Raw genomic sequence first — 25927 nt, forward strand, 5'->3', positions numbered from 1 at the left:
CACATTAGTTCAGATGGAACCAACTTCCAAGTCTCTATGACCTTCAGAAAAAAAGTTATTCAAGAATATCTTGATCTTCAATGGGTTCACAACCCTAACCCTAATCACAACCCTAACCCTAACCCTAATCACAACCCTAATTGTAACCCTAACCCTAATTTCAGCCCTAACCCATATCACCTTAAGGTGAATAACTCAGCGCTGCTTGCTTGAAATGTGCTGAAATTCGGTGTGGATGCGTAGCAGGCCCCCCTTTAATAATCATGAAATGCCCAAGTCTCTATGACTTTCAGACAAAAAGTTATTCAAAAATATCTTGTACTTTTGATTCAAGATTTGGTGGTTTGACCCCTTCCGAAGGTCGTAGAAGCTCAGGGATGGTACCAATGGATCGGGCATCCCCACATTAGTTCAGATGGAACCAACTTCCAAGTCTCTATGACCTTCAGAAAAAAAGTTATTCAAGAATATCTTGATCTTCAATGGGTTCACAACCCTAACCCTAATCACAACCCTAACCCTAACCCTAATCACAACCCTAATTGTAACCCTAACCCTAATTTCAGCCCTAACCCATATCACCTTACGGTGAATAACTCAGCGCTGCTTGCTTGAAATGTGCTGAAATTCGGTGTGGATGCGTAGCAGGCCCCCCTCTATCAATTATGAAATGCACAAGTCTCTATGACTTTCAGACAAAAAGTTATTCAAAAATATCTTGTACTTTTGATTCAAGATTTGTTGGTTTGACACCTTCCGAAGGTCGTAGAAGCTCAGGGATGGTACCAATGGATCGGGCATCCCCACATTAGTTCAGATGGAACCAACTTCCAAGTCTCTATGACCTTCAGAAAAAAAGTTATTCAAGAATATCTTGATCTTCAATGGGTTCACAACCCTAACCCTAATCACAACCCTAACCCTAACCCTAATCACAACCCTAATTGTAACCCTAACCCTAATTTCAGCCCTAACCCATATCACCTTACGGTGAATAACTCAGCGCTGCTTGCTTGAAATGTGCTGAAATTCGGTGTGGATGCGTAGCAGGCCCCCCTTTAATAATCATGAAATGCCCAAGTCTCTATGACTTTCAGACAAAAAGTTATTCAAAATTATCTTGTACTTTTGATTCAAGATTTGGTGGTTTGACCCCTTCCGAAGGTCGTAGAAGCTCAGGGATGGTACCAATGGATCGGGCATCCCCACATTAGTTCAGATGGAACCAACTTCCAAGTCTCTATGACCTTCAGAAAAAAAGTTATTCAAGAATATCTTGATCTTCAATGGGTTCACAACCCTAACCCTAATCACAACCCTAACCCTAACCCTAATCACAACCCTAATTGTAACCCTAACCCTAATTTCAGCCCTAACCCATATCACCTTACGGTGAATAACTCAGCGCTGCTTGCTTGAAATGTGCTGAAATTCGGTGTGGATGCGTAGCAGGCCCCCCTCTATCAATTATGAAATGCACAAGTCTCTATGACTTTCAGACAAAAAGTTATTCAAAAATATCTTGTACTTTTGATTCAAGATTTGTTGGTTTGACACCTTCCGAAGGTCGTAGAAGCTCAGGGATGGTACCAATGGATCGGGCATCCCCACATTAGTTCAGATGGAACCAACTTCCAAGTCTCTATGACCTTCAGAAAAAAAGTTATTCAAGAATATCTTGATCTTCAATGGGTTCACAACCCTAACCCTAATCACAACCCTAACCCTAACCCTAATCACAACCCTAATTGTAACCCTAACCCTAATTTCAGCCCTAACCCATATCACCTTACGGTGAATAACTCAGCGCTGCTTGCTTGAAATGTGCTGAAATTCGGTGTGGATGCGTAGCAGGCCCCCCTTTAATAATCATGAAATGCCCAAGTCTCTATGACTTTCAGACAAAAAGTTATTCAAAATTATCTTGTACTTTTGATTCAAGATTTGGTGGTTTGACCCCTTCCGAAGGTCGTAGAAGCTCAGGGATGGTACCAATGGATCGGGCATCCCCACATTAGTTCAGATGGAACCAACTTCCAAGTCTCTATGACCTTCAGAAAAAAAGTTATTCAAGAATATCTTGATCTTCAATGGGTTCACAACCCTAACCCTAATCACAACCCTAACCCTAACCCTAATCACAACCCTAATTGTAACCCTAACCCTAATTTCAGCCCTAACCCATATCACCTTACGGTGAATAACTCAGCGCTGCTTGCTTGAAATGTGCTGAAATTCGGTGTGGATGCGTAGCAGGCCCCCCTCTATCAATTATGAAATGCACAAGTCTCTATGACTTTCAGACAAAAAGTTATTCAAAAATATCTTGTACTTTTGATTCAAGATTTGTTGGTTTGACACCTTCCGAAGGTCGTAGAAGCTCAGGGATGGTACCAATGGATCGGGCATCCCCACATTAGTTCAGATGGAACCAACTTCCAAGTCTCTATGACCTTCAGAAAAAAAGTTATTCAAGAATATCTTGATCTTCAATGGGTTCACAACCCTAACCCTAATCACAACCCTAACCCTAACCCTAATCACAACCCTAATTGTAACCCTAACCCTAATTTCAGCCCTAACCCATATCACCTTACGGTGAATAACTCAGCGCTGCTTGCTTGAAATGTGCTGAAATTCGGTGTGGATGCGTAGCAGGCCCCCCTCTATCAATTATGAAATGCCCAAGTCTCTATGACTTTCAGACAAAAAGTTATTCAAAAATATCTTGTACTTTTGATTCAAGATTTGGTGGTTTGACACCTTCCGAAGGTCGTAGAAGCTCAGGGATGGTACCAATGGATCGGGCATCCCCACATTAGTTCAGATGGAACCAACTTCCAAGTCTCTATGACCTTCAGAAAAAAAGTTATTCAAGAATATCTTGATCTTCAATGGGTTCACAACCCTAACCCTAATCACAACCCTAACCCTAACCCTAATCACAACCCTAATTGTAACCCTAACCCTAATTTCAGCCCTAACCCATATCACCTTACGGTGAATAACTCAGCGCTGCTTGCTCGAAATGTGCTGAAATTCGGTGTGGATGCGTAGCAGGCCCCCCTTTAATAATCATGAAATGCCCAAGTCTCTATGACTTTCAGACAAAAAGTTATTCAAAAATATCTTGTACTTTTGATTCAAGATTTGGTGGTTTGACCCCTTCCGAAGGTCGTAGAAGCTCAGGGATGGTACCAATGGATCGGGCATCCCCACATTAGTTCAGATGGAACCAACTTCCAAGTCTCTATGACCTTCAGAAAAAAAGTTATTCAAGAATATCTTGATCTTCAATGGGTTCACAACCCTAACCCTAATCACAACCCTAACCCTAACCCTAATCACAACCCTAATTGTAACCCTAACCCTAATTTCAGCCCTAACCCATATCACCTTAAGGTGAATAACTCAGCGCTGCTTGCTTGAAATGTGCTGAAATTCGGTGTGGATGCGTAGCAGGCCCCCCTTTAATAATCATGAAATGCCCAAGTCTCTATGACTTTCAGACAAAAAGTTATTCAAAAATATCTTGTACTTTTGATTCAAGATTTGGTGGTTTGACCCCTTCCGAAGGTCGTAGAAGCTCAGGGATGGTACCAATGGATCGGGCATCCCCACATTAGTTCAGATGGAACCAACTTCCAAGTCTCTATGACCTTCAGAAAAAAAGTTATTCAAGAATATCTTGATCTTCAATGGGTTCACAACCCTAACCCTAATCACAACCCTAACCCTAACCCTAATCACAACCCTAATTGTAACCCTAACCCTAATTTCAGCCCTAACCCATATCACCTTACGGTGAATAACTCAGCGCTGCTTGCTCGAAATGTGCTGAAATTCGGTGTGGATGCGTAGCAGGCCCCCCTTTAATAATCATGAAATGCCCAAGTCTCTATGACTTTCAGACAAAAAGTTATTCAAAATTATCTTGTACTTTTGATTCAAGATTTGGTGGTTTGACCCCTTCCGAAGGTCGTAGAAGCTCAGGGATGGTACCAATGGATCGGGCATCCCCACATTAGTTCAGATGGAACCAACTTCCAAGTCTCTATGACCTTCAGAAAAAAAGTTATTCAAGAATATCTTGATCTTCAATGGGTTCACAACCCTAACCCTAATCACAACCCTAACCCTAACCCTAATCACAACCCTAATTGTAACCCTAACCCTAATTTCAGCCCTAACCCATATCACCTTACGGTGAATAACTCAGCGCTGCTTGCTTGAAATGTGCTGAAATTCGGTGTGGATGCGTAGCAGGCCCCCCTTTAATAATCATGAAATGCCCAAGTCTCTATGACTTTCAGACAAAAAGTTATTCAAAAATATCTTGTACTTTTGATTCAAGATTTGGTGGTTTGACCCCTTCCGAAGGTCGTAGAAGCTCAGGGATGGTACCAATGGATCGGGCATCCCCACATTAGTTCAGATGGAACCAACTTCCAAGTCTCTATGACCTTCAGAAAAAAAGTTATTCAAGAATATCTTGATCTTCAATGGGTTCACAACCCTAACCCTAATCACAACCCTAATTGTAACCCTAACCCTAATTTCAGCCCTAACCCATATCACCTTACGGTGAATAACTCAGCGCTGCTTGCTCGAAATGTGCTGAAATTCGGTGTGGATGCGTAGCAGGCCCCCCTTTAATAATCATGAAATGCCCAAGTCTCTATGACTTTCAGACAAAAAGTTATTCAAAATTATCTTGTACTTTTGATTCAAGATTTGGTGGTTTGACCCCTTCCGAAGGTCGTAGAAGCTCAGGGATGGTACCAATGGATCGGGCATCCCCACATTAGTTCAGATGGAACCAACTTCTAAGTCTCTATGACCTTCAGAAAAAAAGTTATTCAAGAATATCTTGATCTTCAATGGGTTCACAACCCTAACCCTAATCACAACCCTAACCCTAACCCTAATCACAACCCTAATTGTAACCCTAACCCTAATTTCAGCCCTAACCCATATCACCTTACGGTGAATAACTCAGCGCTGCTTGCTCGAAATGTGCTGAAATTCGGTGTGGATGCGTAGCAGGCCCCCCTTTAATAATCATGAAATGCCCAAGTCTCTATGACTTTCAGACAAAAAGTTATTCAAAAATATCTTGTACTTTTGATTCAAGATTTGGTGGTTTGACACCTTCCGAAGGTCGTAGAAGCTCAGGGATGGTACCAATGGATCGGGCATCCCCACATTAGTTCAGATGGAACCAACTTCCAAGTCTCTATGACCTTCAGAAAAAAAGTTATTCAAGAATATCTTGATCTTCAATGGGTTCACAACCCTAACCCTAATCACAACCCTAACCCTAACCCTAATCACAACCCTAATTGTAACCCTAACCCTAATTTCAGCCCTAACCCATATCACCTTACGGTGAATAACTCAGCGCTGCTTGCTTGAAATGTGCTGAAATTCGGTGTGGATGCGTAGCAGGCCCCCCTCTATCAATTATGAAATGCACAAGTCTCTATGACTTTCAGACAAAAAGTTATTCAAAAATATCTTGTACTTTTGATTCAAGATTTGTTGGTTTGACACCTTCCGAAGGTCGTAGAAGCTCAGGGATGGTACCAATGGATCGGGCATCCCCACATTAGTTCAGATGGAACCAACTTCCAAGTCTCTATGACCTTCAGAAAAAAAGTTATTCAAGAATATCTTGATCTTCAATGGGTTCACAACCCTAACCCTAATCACAACCCTAACCCTAACCCTAATCACAACCCTAATTGTAACCCTAACCCTAATTTCAGCCCTAACCCATATCACCTTACGGTGAATAACTCAGCGCTGCTTGCTCGAAATGTGCTGAAATTCGGTGTGGATGCGTAGCAGGCCCCCCTTTAATAATCATGAAATGCCCAAGTCTCTATGACTTTCAGACAAAAAGTTATTCAAAAATATCTTGTACTTTTGATTCAAGATTTGGTGGTTTGACCCCTTCCGAAGGTCGTAGAAGCTCAGGGATGGTACCAATGGATCGGGCATCCCCACATTAGTTCAGATGGAACCAACTTCCAAGTCTCTATGACCTTCAGAAAAAAAGTTATTCAAGAATATCTTGATCTTCAATGGGTTCACAACCCTAACCCTAATCACAACCCTAACCCTAACCCTAATCACAACCCTAATTGTAACCCTAACCCATATCACCTTACGGTGAATAACTCAGCGCTGCTTGCTCGAAATGTGCTGAAATTCGGTGTGGATGCGTAGCAGGCCCCCCTTTAATAATCATGAAATGCCCAAGTCTCTATGACTTTCAGACAAAAAGTTATTCAAAAATATCTTGTACTTTTGATTCAAGATTTGGTGGTTTGACCCCTTCCGAAGGTCGTAGAAGCTCAGGGATGGTACCAATGGATCGGGCATCCCCACATTAGTTCAGATGGAACCAACTTCCAAGTCTCTATGACCTTCAGAAAAAAAGTTATTCAAGAATATCTTGATCTTCAATGGGTTCACAACCCTAACCCTAATCACAACCCTAACCCTAACCCTAATCACAACCCTAATTGTAACCCTAACCCTAATTTCAGCCCTAACCCATATCACCTTACGGTGAATAACTCAGCGCTGCTTGCTTGAAATGTGCTGAAATTTGGTGTGGATGCGTAGCAGGCCCCCCTCTATCAATTATGAAATGCACAAGTCTCTATGACTTTCAGACAAAAAGTTATTCAAAAATATCTTGTACTTTTGATTCAAGATTTGTTGGTTTGACACCTTCCGAAGGTCGTAGAAGCTCAGGGATGGTACCAATGGATCGGGCATCCCCACATTAGTTCAGATGGAACCAACTTCCAAGTCTCTATGACCTTCAGAAAAAAAGTTATTCAAGAATATCTTGATCTTCAATGGGTTCACAACCCTAACCCTAATCACAACCCTAACCCTAACCCTAATCACAACCCTAATTGTAACCCTAACCCTAATTTCAGCCCTAACCCATATCACCTTACGGTGAATAACTCAGCGCTGCTTGCTTGAAATGTGCTGAAATTCGGTGTGGATGCGTAGCAGGCCCCCCTCTATCAATCATGAAATGCCCAAGTCTCTATGACTTTCAGACAAAAAGTTATTCAAAAATATCTTGTACTTTTGATTCAAGATTTGGTGGTTTGACACCTTCCGAAGGTCGTAGAAGCTCAGGGATGGTACCAATGGATCGGGCATCCCCACATTAGTTCAGATGGAACCAACTTCCAAGTCTCTATGACCTTCAGAAAAAAAGTTATTCAAGAATATCTTGATCTTCAATGGGTTCACAACCCTAACCCTAATCACAACCCTAACCCTAACCCTAATCACAACCCTAATTGTAACCCTAACCCTAATTTCAGCCCTAACCCATATCACCTTACGGTGAATAACTCAGCGCTGCTTGCTTGAAATGTGCTGAAATTCGGTGTGGATGCGTAGCAGGCCCCCCTTTAATAATCATGAAATGCCCAAGTCTCTATGACTTTCAGACAAAAAGTTATTCAAAAATATCTTGTACTTTTGATTCAAGATTTGGTGGTTTGACACCTTCCGAAGGTCGTAGAAGCTCAGGGATGGTACCAATGGATCGGGCATCCCCACATTAGTTCAGATGGAACCAACTTCCAAGTCTCTATGACCTTCAGAAAAAAAGTTATTCAAGAATATCTTGATCTTCAATGGGTTCACAACCCTAACCCTAATCACAACCCTAACCCTAACCCTAATCACAACCCTAATTGTAACCCTAACCCTAATTTCAGCCCTAACCCATATCACCTTACGGTGAATAACTCAGCGCTGCTTGCTCGAAATGTGCTGAAATTCGGTGTGGATGCGTAGCAGGCCCCCCTTTAATAATCATGAAATGCCCAAGTCTCTATGACTTTCAGACAAAAAGTTATTCAAAATTATCTTGTACTTTTGATTCAAGATTTGGTGGTTTGACCCCTTCCGAAGGTCGTAGAAGCTCAGGGATGGTACCAATGGATCGGGCATCCCCACATTAGTTCAGATGGAACCAACTTCCAAGTCTCTATGACCTTCAGAAAAAAAGTTATTCAAGAATATCTTGATCTTCAATGGGTTCACAACCCTAACCCTAATCACAACCCTAACCCTAACCCTAATCACAACCCTAATTGTAACCCTAACCCTAATTTCAGCCCTAACCCATATCACCTTACGGTGAATAACTCAGCGCTGCTTGCTTGAAATGTGCTGAAATTCGGTGTGGATGCATAGCAGGCCCCCCTCTATCAATCATGAAATGCCCAAGTCTCTATGACTTTCAGACAAAAAGTTATTCAAAAATATCTTGTACTTTTGATTCAAGATTTGGTGGTTTGACACCTTCCGAAGGTCGTAGAAGCTCAGGGATGGTACCAATGGATCGGGCATCCCCACATTAGTTCAGATGGAACCAACTTCCAAGTCTCTATGACCTTCAGAAAAAAAGTTATTCAAGAATATCTTGATCTTCAATGGGTTCACAACCCTAACCCTAATCACAACCCTAACCCTAACCCTAATCACAACCCTAATTGTAACCCTAACCCTAATTTCAGCCCTAACCCATATCACCTTACGGTGAATAACTCAGCGCTGCTTGCTCGAAATGTGCTGAAATTCGGTGTGGATGCGTAGCAGGCCCCCCTTTAATAATCATGAAATGCCCAAGTCTCTATGACTTTCAGACAAAAAGTTATTCAAAATTATCTTGTACTTTTGATTCAAGATTTGGTGGTTTGACCCCTTCCGAAGGTCGTAGAAGCTCAGGGATGGTACCAATGGATCGGGCATCCCCACATTAGTTCAGATGGAACCAACTTCCAAGTCTCTATGACCTTCAGAAAAAAAGTTATTCAAGAATATCTTGATCTTCAATGGGTTCACAACCCTAACCCTAATCACAACCCTAACCCTAACCCTAATCACAACCCTAATTGTAACCCTAACCCTAATTTCAGCCCTAACCCATATCACCTTACGCTGAATAACTCAGCGCTGCTTGCTCGAAATGTGCTGAAATTCGGTGTGGATGCGTAGCAGGCCCCCCTTTAATAATCATGAAATGCCCAAGTCTCTATGACTTTCAGACAAAAAGTTATTCAAAAATATCTTGTACTTTTGATTCAAGATTTGGTGGTTTGACACCTTCCGAAGGTCGTAGAAGCTCAGGGATGGTACCAATGGATCGGGCATCCCCACATTAGTTCAGATGGAACCAACTTCCAAGTCTCTATGACCTTCAGAAAAAAAGTTATTCAAGAATATCTTGATCTTCAATGGGTTCACAACCCTAACCCTAATCACAACCCTAACCCTAACCCTAATCACAACCCTAATTGTAACCCTAACCCTAATTTCAGCCCTAACCCATATCACCTTAAGGTGAATAACTCAGCGCTGCTTGCTTGAAATGTGCTGAAATTCGGTGTGGATGCGTAGCAGGCCCCCTTTTAATAATCATGAAATGCCCAAGTCTCTATGACTTTCAGACAAAAAGTTATTCAAAAATATCTTGTACTTTTGATTCAAGATTTGGTGGTTTGACACCTTCCGAAGGTCGTAGAAGCTCAGGGATGGTACCAATGGATCGGGCATCCCCACATTAGTTCAGATGGAACCAACTTCCAAGTCTCTATGACCTTCAGAAAAAAAGTTATTCAAGAATATCTTGATCTTCAATGGGTTCACAACCCTAACCCTAATCACAACCCTAATCACAACCCTAACCCTAACCCTAATCACAACCCTAATTGTAACCCTAACCCTAATTTCAGCCCTAACCCATATCACCTTACGGTGAATAACTCAGCGCTGCTTGCTCGAAATGTGCTGAAATTCGGTGTGGATGCGTAGCAGGCCCCCCTTTAATAATCATGAAATGCCCAAGTCTCTATGACTTTCAGACAAAAAGTTATTCAAAATTATCTTGTACTTTTGATTCAAGATTTGGTGGTTTGACCCCTTCCGAAGGTCGTAGAAGCTCAGGGATGGTACCAATGGATCGGGCATCCCCACATTAGTTCAGATGGAACCAACTTCTAAGTCTCTATGACCTTCAGAAAAAAAGTTATTCAAGAATATCTTGATCTTCAATGGGTTCACAACCCTAACCCTAATCACAACCCTAACCCTAACCCTAATCACAACCCTAATTGTAACCCTAACCCTAATTTCAGCCCTAACCCATATCACCTTACGGTGAATAACTCAGCGCTGCTTGCTTGAAATGTGCTGAAATTCGGTGTGGATGCATAGCAGGCCCCCCTCTATCAATCATGAAATGCCCAAGTCTCTATGACTTTCAGACAAAAAGTTATTCAAAAATATCTTGTACTTTTGATTCAAGATTTGGTGGTTTGACACCTTCCGAAGGTCGTAGAAGCTCAGGGATGGTACCAATGGATCGGGCATCCCCACATTAGTTCAGATGGAACCAACTTCCAAGTCTCTATGACCTTCAGAAAAAAAGTTATTCAAGAATATCTTGATCTTCAATGGGTTCACAACCCTAACCCTAATCACAACCCTAACCCTAACCCTAATCACAACCCTAATTGTAACCCTAACCCTAATTTCAGCCCTAACCCATATCACCTTACGGTGAATAACTCAGCGCTGCTTGCTCGAAATGTGCTGAAATTCGGTGTGGATGCGTAGCAGGCCCCCCTTTAATAATCATGAAATGCCCAAGTCTCTATGACTTTCAGACAAAAAGTTATTCAAAAATATCTTGTACTTTTGATTCAAGATTTGGTGGTTTGACCCCTTCCGAAGGTCGTAGAAGCTCAGGGATGGTACCAATGGATCGGGCATCCCCACATTAGTTCAGATGGAACCAACTTCCAAGTCTCTATGACCTTCAGAAAAAAAGTTATTCAAGAATATCTTGATCTTCAATGGGTTCACAACCCTAACCCTAATCACAACCCTAACCCTAACCCTAATCACAACCCTAATTGTAACCCTAACCCATATCACCTTACGGTGAATAACTCAGCGCTGCTTGCTCGAAATGTGCTGAAATTCGGTGTGGATGCGTAGCAGGCCCCCCTTTAATAATCATGAAATGCCCAAGTCTCTATGACTTTCAGACAAAAAGTTATTCAAAAATATCTTGTACTTTTGATTCAAGATTTGGTGGTTTGACCCCTTCCGAAGGTCGTAGAAGCTCAGGGATGGTACCAATGGATCGGGCATCCCCACATTAGTTCAGATGGAACCAACTTCCAAGTCTCTATGACCTTCAGAAAAAAAGTTATTCAAGAATATCTTGATCTTCAATGGGTTCACAACCCTAACCCTAATCACAACCCTAACCCTAACCCTAATCACAACCCTAATTGTAACCCTAACCCTAATTTCAGCCCTAACCCATATCACCTTACGGTGAATAACTCAGCGCTGCTTGCTTGAAATGTGCTGAAATTCGGTGTGGATGCGTAGCAGGCCCCCCTCTATCAATTATGAAATGCACAAGTCTCTATGACTTTCAGACAAAAAGTTATTCAAAAATATCTTGTACTTTTGATTCAAGATTTGTTGGTTTGACACCTTCCGAAGGTCGTAGAAGCTCAGGGATGGTACCAATGGATCGGGCATCCCCACATTAGTTCAGATGGAACCAACTTCCAAGTCTCTATGACCTTCAGAAAAAAAGTTATTCAAGAATATCTTGATCTTCAATGGGTTCACAACCCTAACCCTAATCACAACCCTAACCCTAACCCTAATCACAACCCTAATTGTAACCCTAACCCTAATTTCAGCCCTAACCCATATCACCTTACGGTGAATAACTCAGCGCTGCTTGCTTGAAATGTGCTGAAATTCGGTGTGGATGCGTAGCAGGCCCCCCTCTATCAATCATGAAATGCCCAAGTCTCTATGACTTTCAGACAAAAAGTTATTCAAAAATATCTTGTACTTTTGATTCAAGATTTGGTGGTTTGACACCTTCCGAAGGTCGTAGAAGCTCAGGGATGGTACCAATGGATCGGGCATCCCCACATTAGTTCAGATGGAACCAACTTCCAAGTCTCTATGACCTTCAGAAAAAAAGTTATTCAAGAATATCTTGATCTTCAATGGGTTCACAACCCTAACCCTAATCACAACCCTAACCCTAACCCTAATCACAACCCTAATTGTAACCCTAACCCTAATTTCAGCCCTAACCCATATCACCTTACGGTGAATAACTCAGCGCTGCTTGCTTGAAATGTGCTGAAATTCGGTGTGGATGCGTAGCAGGCCCCCCTTTAATAATCATGAAATGCCCAAGTCTCTATGACTTTCAGACAAAAAGTTATTCAAAAATATCTTGTACTTTTGATTCAAGATTTGGTGGTTTGACACCTTCCGAAGGTCGTAGAAGCTCAGGGATGGTACCAATGGATCGGGCATCCCCACATTAGTTCAGATGGAACCAACTTCCAAGTCTCTATGACCTTCAGAAAAAAAGTTATTCAAGAATATCTTGATCTTCAATGGGTTCACAACCCTAACCCTAATCACAACCCTAACCCTAACCCTAATCACAACCCTAATTGTAACCCTAACCCTAATTTCAGCCCTAACCCATATCACCTTACGGTGAATAACTCAGCGCTGCTTGCTCGAAATGTGCTGAAATTCGGTGTGGATGCGTAGCAGGCCCCCCTTTAATAATCATGAAATGCCCAAGTCTCTATGACTTTCAGACAAAAAGTTATTCAAAATTATCTTGTACTTTTGATTCAAGATTTGGTGGTTTGACCCCTTCCGAAGGTCGTAGAAGCTCAGGGATGGTACCAATGGATCGGGCATCCCCACATTAGTTCAGATGGAACCAACTTCCAAGTCTCTATGACCTTCAGAAAAAAAGTTATTCAAGAATATCTTGATCTTCAATGGGTTCACAACCCTAACCCTAATCACAACCCTAACCCTAACCCTAATCACAACCCTAATTGTAACCCTAACCCTAATTTCAGCCCTAACCCATATCACCTTACGGTGAATAACTCAGCGCTGCTTGCTTGAAATGTGCTGAAATTCGGTGTGGATGCATAGCAGGCCCCCCTCTATCAATCATGAAATGCCCAAGTCTCTATGACTTTCAGACAAAAAGTTATTCAAAAATATCTTGTACTTTTGATTCAAGATTTGGTGGTTTGACACCTTCCGAAGGTCGTAGAAGCTCAGGGATGGTACCAATGGATCGGGCATCCCCACATTAGTTCAGATGGAACCAACTTCCAAGTCTCTATGACCTTCAGAAAAAAAGTTATTCAAGAATATCTTGATCTTCAATGGGTTCACAACCCTAACCCTAATCACAACCCTAACCCTAACCCTAATCACAACCCTAATTGTAACCCTAACCCTAATTTCAGCCCTAACCCATATCACCTTACGGTGAATAACTCAGCGCTGCTTGCTCGAAATGTGCTGAAATTCGGTGTGGATGCGTAGCAGGCCCCCCTTTAATAATCATGAAATGCCCAAGTCTCTATGACTTTCAGACAAAAAGTTATTCAAAATTATCTTGTACTTTTGATTCAAGATTTGGTGGTTTGACCCCTTCCGAAGGTCGTAGAAGCTCAGGGATGGTACCAATGGATCGGGCATCCCCACATTAGTTCAGATGGAACCAACTTCCAAGTCTCTATGACCTTCAGAAAAAAAGTTATTCAAGAATATCTTGATCTTCAATGGGTTCACAACCCTAACCCTAATCACAACCCTAACCCTAACCCTAATCACAACCCTAATTGTAACCCTAACCCTAATTTCAGCCCTAACCCATATCACCTTAAGGTGAATAACTCAGCGCTGCTTGCTTGAAATGTGCTGAAATTCGGTGTGGATGCGTAGCAGGCCCCCTTTTAATAATCATGAAATGCCCAAGTCTCTATGACTTTCAGACAAAAAGTTATTCAAAAATATCTTGTACTTTTGATTCAAGATTTGGTGGTTTGACACCTTCCGAAGGTCGTAGAAGCTCAGGGATGGTACCAATGGATCGGGCATCCCCACATTAGTTCAGATGGAACCAACTTCCAAGTCTCTATGACCTTCAGAAAAAAAGTTATTCAAGAATATCTTGATCTTCAATGGGTTCACAACCCTAACCCTAATCACAACCCTAATCACAACCCTAACCCTAACCCTAATCACAACCCTAATTGTAACCCTAACCCTAATTTCAGCCCTAACCCATATCACCTTACGGTGAATAACTCAGCGCTGCTTGCTCGAAATGTGCTGAAATTCGGTGTGGATGCGTAGCAGGCCCCCCTTTAATAATCATGAAATGCCCAAGTCTCTATGACTTTCAGACAAAAAGTTATTCAAAATTATCTTGTACTTTTGATTCAAGATTTGGTGGTTTGACCCCTTCCGAAGGTCGTAGAAGCTCAGGGATGGTACCAATGGATCGGGCATCCCCACATTAGTTCAGATGGAACCAACTTCTAAGTCTCTATGACCTTCAGAAAAAAAGTTATTCAAGAATATCTTGATCTTCAATGGGTTCACAACCCTAACCCTAATCACAACCCTAACCCTAACCCTAATCACAACCCTAATTGTAACCCTAACCCTAATTTCAGCCCTAACCCATATCACCTTACGGTGAATAACTCAGCGCTGCTTGCTTGAAATGTGCTGAAATTCGGTGTGGATGCATAGCAGGCCCCCCTCTATCAATCATGAAATGCCCAAGTCTCTATGACTTTCAGACAAAAAGTTATTCAAAAATATCTTGTACTTTTGATTCAAGATTTGGTGGTTTGACACCTTCCGAAGGTCGTAGAAGCTCAGGGATGGTACCAATGGATCGGGCATCCCCACATTAGTTCAGATGGAACCAACTTCCAAGTCTCTATGACCTTCAGAAAAAAAGTTATTCAAGAATATCTTGATCTTCAATGGGTTCACAACCCTAACCCTAATCACAACCCTAACCCTAACCCTAATCACAACCCTAATTGTAACCCTAACCCTAATTTCAGCCCTAACCCATATCACCTTAAGGTGAATAACTCAGCGCTGCTTGCTTGAAATGTGCTGAAATTCGGTGTGGATGCGTAGCAGGCCCCCTTTTAATAATCATGAAATGCCCAAGTCTCTATGACTTTCAGACAAAAAGTTATTCAAAAATATCTTGTACTTTTGATTCAAGATTTGGTGGTTTGACACCTTCCGAAGGTCGTAGAAGCTCAGGGATGGTACCAATGGATCGGGCATCCCCACATTAGTTCAGATGGAACCAACTTCCAAGTCTCTATGACCTTCAGAAAAAAAGTTATTCAAGAATATCTTGATCTTCAATGGGTTCACAACCCTAACCCTAATCACAACCCTAACCCTAACCCTAATCACAACCCTAATTGTAACCCTAACCCTAATTTCAGCCCTAACCCATATCACCTTACGGTGAATAACTCAGCGCTGCTTGCTTGAAATGTGCTGAAATTCGGTGTGGATGCGTAGCAGGCCCCCCTCTATCAATCATGAAATGCCCAAGTCTCTATGACTTTCAGACAAAAAGTTATTCAAAAATATCTTGTACTTTTGATTCAAGATTTGGTGGTTTGACACCTTCCGAAGGTCGTAGAAGCTCAGGGATGGTACCAATGGATCGGGCATCCCCACATTAGTTCAGATGGAACCAACTTCCAAGTCTCTATGACCTTCAGAAAAAAAGTTATTCAAGAATATCTTGATCTTCAATGGGTTCACAACCCTAACCCTAATCACAACCCTAACCCTAACCCTAATCACAACCCTAATTGTAACCCTAACCCTAATTTCAGCCCTAACCCATATCACCTTACGGTGAATAACTCAGCGCTGCTTGCTCGAAATGTGCTGAAATTCGGTGTGGATGCGTAGCAGGCCCCCCTTTAATAATCATGAAATGCCCAAGTCTCTATGACTTTCAGACAAAAAGTTATTCAAAAATATCTTGTACTTTTGATTCAAGATTTGGTGGTTTGACACCTTCCGAAGGTCGTAGAAGCTCAGGGATGGTACCAATGGATCGGGCATCCCCACATTAGTTCAGATGGAACCAACTTCCAAGTCTCTATGACCTTCAGAAAAAAAGTTATTCAAGAATATCTTGATCTTCAATGGGTTCACAACCCTAACCCTAATCACAACCCTAACCCTAACCCTAATCACAACCCTAATTGTAACCCTAACCCTAATTTCAGCCCTAACCCATATCACCTTACGGTGAATAACTCAGCGCTGCTTGCTCGAAATGTGCTGAAATTCGGTGTGGATGCGTAGCAGGCCCCCCTTTAATAATCATGAAATGCCCAAGTCTCTATGACTTTCAGACAAAAAGTTATTCAAAAATATCTTGTACTTTTGATTCAAGATTTGGTGGTTTGACACCTTCCGAAGGTCGTAGAAGCTCAGGGATGGTACCAATGGATCGGGCATCCCCACATTAGTTCAGATGGAACCAACTTCCAAGTCTCTATGACCTTCAGAAAAAAAGTTATTCAAGAATATCTTGATCTTCAATGGGTTCACAACCCTAACCCTAATCACAACCCTAACCCTAACCCTAATCACAACCCTAATTGTAACCCTAACCCTAATTTCAGCCCTAACCCATATCACCTTAAGGTGAATAACTCAGCGCTGCTTGCTTGAAATGTGCTGAAATTCGGTGTGGATGCGTAGCAGGCCCCCTTTTAATAATCATGAAATGCCCAAGTCTCTATGACTTTCAGACAAAAAGTTATTCAAAAATATCTTGTACTTTTGATTCAAGATTTGGTGGTTTGACACCTTCCGAAGGTCGTAGAAGCTCAGGGATGGTACCAATGGATCGGGCATCCCCACATTAGTTCAGATGGAACCAACTTCCAAGTCTCTATGACCTTCAGAAAAAAAGTTATTCAAGAATATCTTGATCTTCAATGGGTTCACAACCCTAACCCTAATCACAACCCTAACCCTAACCCTAATCACAACCCTAATTGTAACCCTAACCCTAATTTCAGCCCTAACCCATATCACCTTACGGTGAATAACTCAGCGCTGCTTGCTCGAAATGTGCTGAAATTCGGTGTGGATGCATAGCAGGCCCCCCTCTATCAATCATGAAATGCCCAAGTCTCTATGACTTTCAGACAAAAAGTTATTCAAAAATATCTTGTACTTTTGATTCAAGATTTGGTGGTTTGACACCTTCCGAAGGTCGTAGAAGCTCAGGGATGGTACCAATGGATCGGGCATCCCCACATTAGTTCAGATGGAACCAACTTCCAAGTCTCTATGACCTTCAGAAAAAAAGTTATTCAAGAATATCTTGATCTTCAATGGGTTCACAACCCTAACCCTAATCACAACCCTAACCCTAACCCTAATCACAACCCTAATTGTAACCCTAACCCTAATTTCAGCCCTAACCCATATCACCTTACGGTGAATAACTCAGCGCTGCTTGCTCGAAATGTGCTGAAATTCGGTGTGGATGCGTAGCAGGCCCCCCTTTAATAATCATGAAATGCCCAAGTCTCTATGACTTTCAGACAAAAAGTTATTCAAAAATATCTTGTACTTTTGATTCAAGATTTGGTGGTTTGACCCCTTCCGAAGGTCGTAGAAGCTCAGGGATGGTACCAATGGATCGGGCATCCCCACATTAGTTCAGATGGAACCAACTTCCAAGTCTCTATGACCTTCAGAAAAAAAGTTATTCAAGAATATCTTGATCTTCAATGGGTTCACAACCCTAACCCTAATCACAACCCTAACCCTAATCACAACCCTAATTGTAACCCTAACCCTAATTTCAGCCCTAACCCATATCACCTTACGGTGAATAACTCAGCGCTGCTTGCTTGAAATGTGCTGAAATTCGGTGTGGATGCGTAGCAGGCCCCCCTTTAATAATCATGAAATGCACAAGTCTCTATGACTTTCAGACAAAAAGTTATTCAAAAATATCTTGTACTTTTGATTCAAGATTTGGTGGTTTGACACCTTCCGAAGGTCGTAGAAGCTCAGGGATGGTACCAATGGATCGGGCATCCCCACATTAGTTCAGATGGAACCAACTTCCAAGTCTCTATGACCTTCAGAAAAAAAGTTATTCAAGAATATCTTGATCTTCAATGGGTTCACAACCCTAACCCTAATCACAACCCTAACCCTAATCACAACCCTAATTGTAACCCTAACCCTAATTTCAGCCCTAACCCATATCACCTTACGGTGAATAACTCAGCGCTGCTTGCTCGAAATGTGCTGAAATTCGGTGTGGATGCGTAGCAGGCCCCCCTTTAATAATCATGAAATGCCCAAGTCTCTATGACTTTCAGACAAAAAGTTATTCAAAAATATCTTGTACTTTTGATTCAAGATTTGGTGGTTTGACCCCTTCCGAAGATCGTAGAAGCTCAGGGATGGTACCAATGGATCGGGCATCCCCACATTAGTTCAGATGGAACCAACTTCCAAGTCTCTATGACCTTCAGAAAAAAAGTTATTCAAGAATATCTTGATCTTCAATGGGTTCACAACCCTAACCCTAATCACAACCCTAATTGTAACCCTAACCCTAATTTCAGCCCTAACCCATATCACCTTATGGTGAATAACTCAGCGCTGCTTGCTTGAAATGTGCTGAAATTCGGTGTAGATGCGTAGCAGGCCCCCCTTTAATAATCATGAAATGCACAAGTCTCTATGACTTTCAGACAAAAAGTTATTCAAAAATATCTTGTACTTTTGATTCAAGATTTGGTGGTTTGACACCTTCCGAAGGTCGTAGAAGCTCAGGGATGGTACCAATGGATCGGGCATCCCCACATTAGTTCAGATGGAACCAACTTCCAAGTCTCTATGACCTTCAGAAAAAAAGTTATTCAAGAATATCTTGATCTTCAATGGGTTCACAACCCTAACCCTAATCACAACCCTAACCCTAACCCTACTCACAACCCTAATTGTAACCCTAACCCTAATTTCAGCCCTAACCCATATCACCTTATGGTGAATAACTCAGCGCTGCTTGCTTGAAATGTGCTGAAATTCGGTGTAGATGCGTAGCAGGCCCCCCTTTAATAATCATGAAATGCACAAGTCTCTATGACTTTCAGACAAAAAGTTATTCAAAAATATCTTGTACTTTTGATTCAAGATTTGGTGGTTTGACACCTTCCGAAGGTCGTAGAAGCTCAGGGATGGTACCAATGGATCGGGCATCCCCACATTAGTTCAGATGGAACCAACTTCCAAGTCTCTATGACCTTCAGAAAAAAAGTTATTCAAGAATATCTTGATCTTCAATGGGTTCACAACCCTAACCCTAATCACAACCCTAACCCTAACCCTAATCACAACCCTAATTGTAACCCTAACCCTAATTTCAGCCCTAACCCATATCAGCTTACGGTGAATAACTCAGCGCTGCTTGCTTGAAATGTGCTGAAATTCGGTGTGGATGCGTAGCAGGCCCCCCTTTACTAATCATGAAATGCCCAAGTCTCTATGACTTTCAGACAAAAAGTTATTAAAAAATATCTTGTACTTTTGATTCAAGATTTGGTGGTTTATTATCTATATATTTTTCTATTTGGTGGTATTTCAGTTGTTCTGTAAATCATCTTTGAGCAACTTGGAAAATGGAAAATTCAGAATTTCCGTGTCAGAATTTTAGTCCTGATCAACCGGTATAGTTGCCATCAGTGAAGTGTAGCATGAGTTCCCAATTGCTTAGTTTTACACAGATACACAGAAACCAACGTTTTTGAAAATCTACACTTTAGACACCTAAATGTCAAAATATAATGAAATCAAAAATACTCTCATGGATCTGTGAGCGCCAGCGCTCAGTTCAGTGCATTTTAGAGTAATGACCTTCAACAAGCATCTCACTGTTCCTGTGGGGGACAGGGATACAGACACCAGACAATGGGGCAGGGAGGAAAAAGATTTTCAAGGACAACCAAGGTAAATCTCATGAAAAATTTAAGGTAACTAAAAGTAAAATATGATTTTTCCAAGAAAAAGTGTGACCATGAGCCTTTAACTGACAGCTTTTGATTTAAAATGTCAGTGATACTTGCTCCTACTGTATATAACTTCCTGATCTGGAATACATGCCACAGGTGCACTGGTATTTCTCCACACCACTGTTCCCACAGCACTCAGAGTACCATGTGTCCCACTGTTACTGGGAGGAACCTAAACTGCTGCTTTATCTTAGTTATGCACATTCCATCCATGATGTCCCATCTGCAAGAGGCCAGATATTTACAGTCACCTTCCTGGGACCTCAAATGTAGTGATAGCTGTTTCTTTATTCCCTTAGGCTGCATCACCTATTCCTATGGACCCATGTCATAGGATGTAAATGTAGATATGACCAAACATTAATTCACACAAAAACTATGATCTTCTATAGTAGACACACATAGTGTAAAGTGAAGGAGATAGAAGATGGCACGGGTGTAGAGTTATACCCAGGCTGCTGTGGAGACTGTGCATCAAGCTTGAGTGTGTCCATTTGTCTCTGAGTGTTCTACACCTCGGCCTGTGGGTGAGCCTCTTCTGATGTGTGTGTGTGCTGAACTGAGAGTAAAGTCTGCATGCACATGAAAGCATGAGAGAACAGTGTGCAGCCTTTACCATCGCCCACAATCTCCTGCAGCAAGGTCATGCAAACCATCAATCGATACAGACTGAATAAGAGCACAGATCGAGGTGAATGGGAAAAAAAAAAAAAACAGACCTGCAGGTTGTAAGTGATTTGGAACACACCAGTCACCACCAATGCCAACATTTCACCTTCCTCATTATGGAGGCTCCATCCAGTGGCCTAGAGGAGACAACCTGCATCCTGCATCATTTAAGAGACTCTTGCCACAGGTAGCCCACTGCTCTGGACAATACAAGCTTTGACTGCACACCAGACAAATTCAGCATTTGCATGGCGGAGGAGCGTCACTGGAAAATCACACACTCTGCACGCAAAACACATTAAATTTAAAGTTCCACCTCTGTGTGCCAGAACTTCAGCCGGCTGTTGTGTGTGTGTGTGTGTGTGTGTCATAGTTGCAAATGTGAATATTAATTTACAAGATCAGAGCAGGATCATCGCTTTGCCTGTGGCTGATAACCTCCTGGCATGGAAATAAGTCAGCTCCTGCATGTGTTGCATGTGTTCATTCATTCACATTCATCCCTTCATTCACAGATTGGCCACATAAGAAGTGTGAGATACACACAGAGACACACAGCTATTATAGAGAGAGAGCATGCAACAACCTCTCTCTCCCTCTTTGCATCTCTATAATAGCTGGTAATAATATCGTTTATAGGAGGGGCAGCTGTTTCTCTATGACAGCTCCTCTTTTTCTTTATTGTTATGAACCACACACACACACACACTGACTGCAGTCTTGTAACATCTCCATATCCTGTGAAATGTTAATTGGGGAGAATCCTTGGCCATTGTCTCAAGTGCATTACATCATTCCAGTCTCTCAGTCTGCATCCCGCCCCCCTTTAACTCTCTCCTGTGACAGCCGGGCCCATCTTCTCCTTCCTCCTCTGCTTTTCTCTCCCCTCTTTCCTCCTGCAGAGCCCCCACAATGTCAACCACACACACACACACACACACACACACTCACACACACACACAATGCATATGTCACATACACCATGCATGCAGTATCCATTCACATCTGGAGCCCACATCTGCAAAAAGAAAAAAAAAAAAAGAAAAAACCCAGAGGATGTTTAGGAGGAGGAGGAGGGCACCGCAGAAAAATCACCTTGAGGCTGCAGGAGCGGGGCAATGTAGGTCACCGCAACACCGGCGGGAGCAGCGGGTGCATACTCACAATTTATTCCTCCACTACGAGGAGCGGCTCCGGCAGCGGATCGGTGACGACCGCAGTCTCTGCAAGCCACGCAGCCGCCGAGCGCACGATCCTACCAGGCTTGTTCGAGCAGCGGCAGCAGCAGCGACGCCGAGGATCCGAGGATGGAGCTGAAGGTGCGGCTGGTCCCCGCCGCTGGCATCGTCAAAAACGCAAAAGGCCGGTGGTCGCCAAATTAGCCGCGTCGGGTGATGACATTTGATTTCCGGGGACAACACACACACACACACACCGGTGGAGAAATTATGGCATGTTACAAATTCTGCTGTGACAAGCGGAGCTGGAAAAGACCATTGTCGGAGATGACGGAGGGGAGGCGTGTGGAGTCTTAAAGTTGCAGCTGTGCAATTCTTTCCACAGCAATACTACTACTACCAATACTACTACTACTACTACTACTACTACTACTATAAATACTACTACAACTACTACTGATCATACAGATTTCTGAAGCTATAACTCCAATTTTAAGGTGCAACATTTTTAAAATCAAGGAATTTCAAAAAAAGAGGAGAGGAAACACCAGGCTACAAATTCATCAAATAATAAAAGTCTAATATATGTGAGTCCTAAGAGTTAGAAATACATTGGTTTTCTGTCCATACTCTATGAATGTGATGTTGTTCCATTCAGTTTTTTTTCCAGGGTCATTAAAGCAGCCACAACTGGAAGCTGCTGCATGTTCACCTTCTCCAGTCACACAGTTGGTCTGTGCCAGCTTCCAATTGTTGAAACTGGGATTGTTCTCAGACTGTTTCTCAGACTGTTGCATTTAGTCTGGTTTGAAAAATTCTAGAAAATTCATTGATTCAATAAAAATATTTTTAAAGAAGATTTGGTTAATTCTGTAGGTAAAAAAAACAACTAAACTAACTGATCCATATGCATCGGCTATCCACTTTTTAATTACCTGCATTCATGTGCAGAACCTGAATTACCCTGAGAAAACCAACATGCGGAGTGGGTGCCAAGTGCCAAGCTGGGATTCAAACAAGGAACCCTCTTGCTGTGAAGCAATAACCACTGCACCACCTTCAACACCCAACACTGTGCCACCCAGCATGAATCTAAAGATATAACAAACACTGGGTCAAAAGAAGATCAGCCTTGTGTGAGTGCTGCTGTGTATTGATTGAGTCTGTTTCCCTCATAAGAGAAGTAAGAGTGGGAGGAGCCACTAGAAGCCACAAATGAAATGTTTTTCAAGTTCTGATCTGTTTAAGTAAATTCTGTTCTGGGGTAAGAGACGATTGATTACTCGCAAATAGATTCCTGATAAAGTAACTTTCAATCACAGATCATCTTTGGTCCAAAGGAAATTAAACAGCAGGTGATGAGTCCAAACTGAATCTTAATCCTGAAGAATCTGTTTACTGTTGAAAATAAACAGAGGTCTCAGTGAATATGACATTATTTAGCTTCTATATTCTTCAGAATTGTACGACACCTGTGTTTTTCTGTACGGTTAGACTTTTGACCCAAAGTGAAATCTTACCCAGTGGCTCAGTGATGATGTGCCCGCAGAAAGAATAACACCATTTCTCTGCTCATCAAATATTAAAGAGCTTGAATGAGTGTCACTGAGCCTGCTATAATTTAGGTTTATAAAAAAAGGATCTTTTCAAAGTGAGGCATGAATGTTTTAGTAAAGTCTGTGTGCATATCCAGGAAGCTGCAAAGATTGTTTTGAAAAGACTGAATCATCTCTCTCTTGTTTTAGATGCGCACCAGTTAAATGGTACGGTTGAAATTAAGATTTCAAAAACCACAGACTGTAAAGCAGCAATTTTTAAACTCTGATTCATTTTTTGCGGCCAAAATTTTACTCTAATCTGACTAAGACTAGCGAATAAAAAATAACAAGCTATTATATGCAAATGTGGATTAAACAGCAGGTCCAGGAACTTTCTTCAACAAATCAATTACGTTGTAGGACAACTTCAATTTTATATTTCGAAAATAAGAAGCAGACAATGGTGTGGTGGGTTGTTGGCGCAGTCATTTGCTCTACAGAGTGCCACTCTGTTATTTTGTTTTCAGAGCACTGAATGAGTGAAAACGTTGTGCAAATACAAAGCTTTCTTCGACAGAAGGTGGAAATCTAATGGCAGGTGGGACCAAGAACACAGAGATAAAAAGATATACACATGCATCATCCAAATACAATATGAGGGACATTTGAGGGAAAATATCTTTGTGAATTTACCAAACTTCAGACTCCATTGGACGTGACACTGAAGTAAATAAGTGCAAAAATCAAAAAATACAAATATATAAAGAGAAGTTAAACAGAAACCAAATAAAATCTCATCTCACAAAGTTATGTAGAGTTTAATGTCAATGGGACAAATCGTTGCCTGTGGTCGTGGTTGTCTCTGTCCATGGTGCTGATACCTCTATACTTTGTACTGTCTTGTACTATATGTCCCACTGTGTTGAAAAACAATGATTTTTTACTACAGTCCTTCAGAGACTGTTTGTTGTCCTCACTTAGATAATTACATCATGTCTCTTTGTAAAAAACAATCACTGTGTAAGATCTATGGACTTGGATCTCCATTCACAGGAATCTACTCTCCCTGGATTCTGGGAAAACATCCATCCTGTTTGATTTATCTTCCCGCTGCCCGTCGCCGGCTACGCCATTTAATCAACAGACATTATGCACTGGTTTGGTGTTTCCTGTCTCATTCTTCTCTTAAGCGGCAACCAAGGCCCGTCTGGGGAAAACGCTTTCAGATGGCACCGTCCTCTGCTGCAGCTCCAGCTTCCCTTTGCCTCTTGTCTGATAAATGACCAAAACAAACATGGCAAAGTGGCGCTGGCTGTCCCACAAAGTGAAAAAATACTCTAGCTAGCAGGTCGTGAAGCTGGTGTGTGAGCGCACCCAGAACCCGAGGTTAAACGCTGCAGAGATTCACCTGCAGGTTTCATTTGGTTTATTGAACAGTTACACAACAACATTATTGTCTCGTGTTGATCACATAGGGAGCGAAACTACAGATTTCTTTAATGACATACCTAGTTCCTGTCGTCATCACCTACGTGGGCTACCTGTACTTGACATTGATTGGTTTGGAGATGGGCATTTGTCTGATGTTGGCATGTTGTCAACTCGGCTAATGTATTCACTAACTTTTTTGAATAAAGTGCATGGGGGAAAAAAAGCAGTCTCTTTGTTTGAATGGAGAAACTAAATGAACCAGTTCACAGGGGAGACTCATTTTTCAAGATTCATCTCAGGGTTCGATTTGGTTGATGGAGCCGCTACTCATGAATAAATGCTCCTCATTACTATAGCGACAATAACCATTATAGTAGTGTGTTTGTCATGCAACTGACTGCTCCTATAACATCCCACCCACCCTTATTGACCCACCATATGCCTCATCTGCCACTACAGTGCCCTGTCACTCAGTCGTTATTAATTTCCCCAGAGCAGTCAACGTCAGCCTCTGCATATGAATGCTTGTAATGCAGCCAGGTGACGAAAAACCTTCTCGTATCTGAAAAGACACATAAATATATATCGACTGGTTTTGTCTCATTGAGAGCTGCACAGGCAGAGATTAAATCAGGGATTTGCACATTGCATCATCTGACTGTACTATCACTTGAAATGATGCTAAAATGGGTGCTGGGTTAAAAGCCAATGATCAAAGCGATAAGTAAATCAGGAGGGAGCTATAAAAAGAAAAGAGACCTGTGACGCTGAAATCTAAATCCTCCTCCTCGTAGCTTGACACGCTAAAAGTGTGAATGTCATTAAACGAGTCACCCGCCCCCTCTCCTCCCCTTCGTCACGCAAATGGCCCCTCTTTTCATACGGCGGGTTCATGCATGCAAATCTCACATCAAAATCTCAATGATCTCGAAAGGCTAAGCAGTTGAGCTCCTCACGGCCGATTAGAAAGACACACACACACTCACAGGCTGCAAGAAACGCTTTTCCAAATGTTTGCTCAGGATGATTGTGCACTGGTTAATATTAATGAGTAAAGGTTAAAATAATCAGCCATCCATAT

General features: G+C 42.0%; 1 protein-coding gene across 11 annotated transcripts in view; it reads right to left on the minus strand.

Annotated features, from left to right (window-relative positions):
• Positions 1-25927, minus strand: part of ppfia2 (PTPRF interacting protein alpha 2) — a 172525-nt gene that overhangs the window by 133603 nt on the left and 12995 nt on the right. For 4 of the 11 annotated variants that reach the window (XR_011240068.1, XR_011240067.1, XM_069519335.1 and 1 more), the window contains exon 1: positions 21864-22210. The exons of 1 other annotated variant lie outside the window; for it this stretch is intronic. The gene's annotated coding sequence lies outside the window, so the exon portion shown is untranslated. Of the gene's footprint in view, positions 1-21794; positions 22212-25927 lie in introns of those variants that run through there. 6 more of the 11 variants (XM_069519342.1, XM_069519341.1, XM_069519339.1 and 3 more) reach the window with 3 other exon arrangements.

Source organism: Paralichthys olivaceus, chromosome 23 (assembly GCF_024713975.1).
Source record: "Paralichthys olivaceus isolate ysfri-2021 chromosome 23, ASM2471397v2, whole genome shotgun sequence".
Classification (NCBI taxonomy): Eukaryota; Metazoa; Chordata; class Actinopteri; order Pleuronectiformes; family Paralichthyidae; genus Paralichthys; species Paralichthys olivaceus.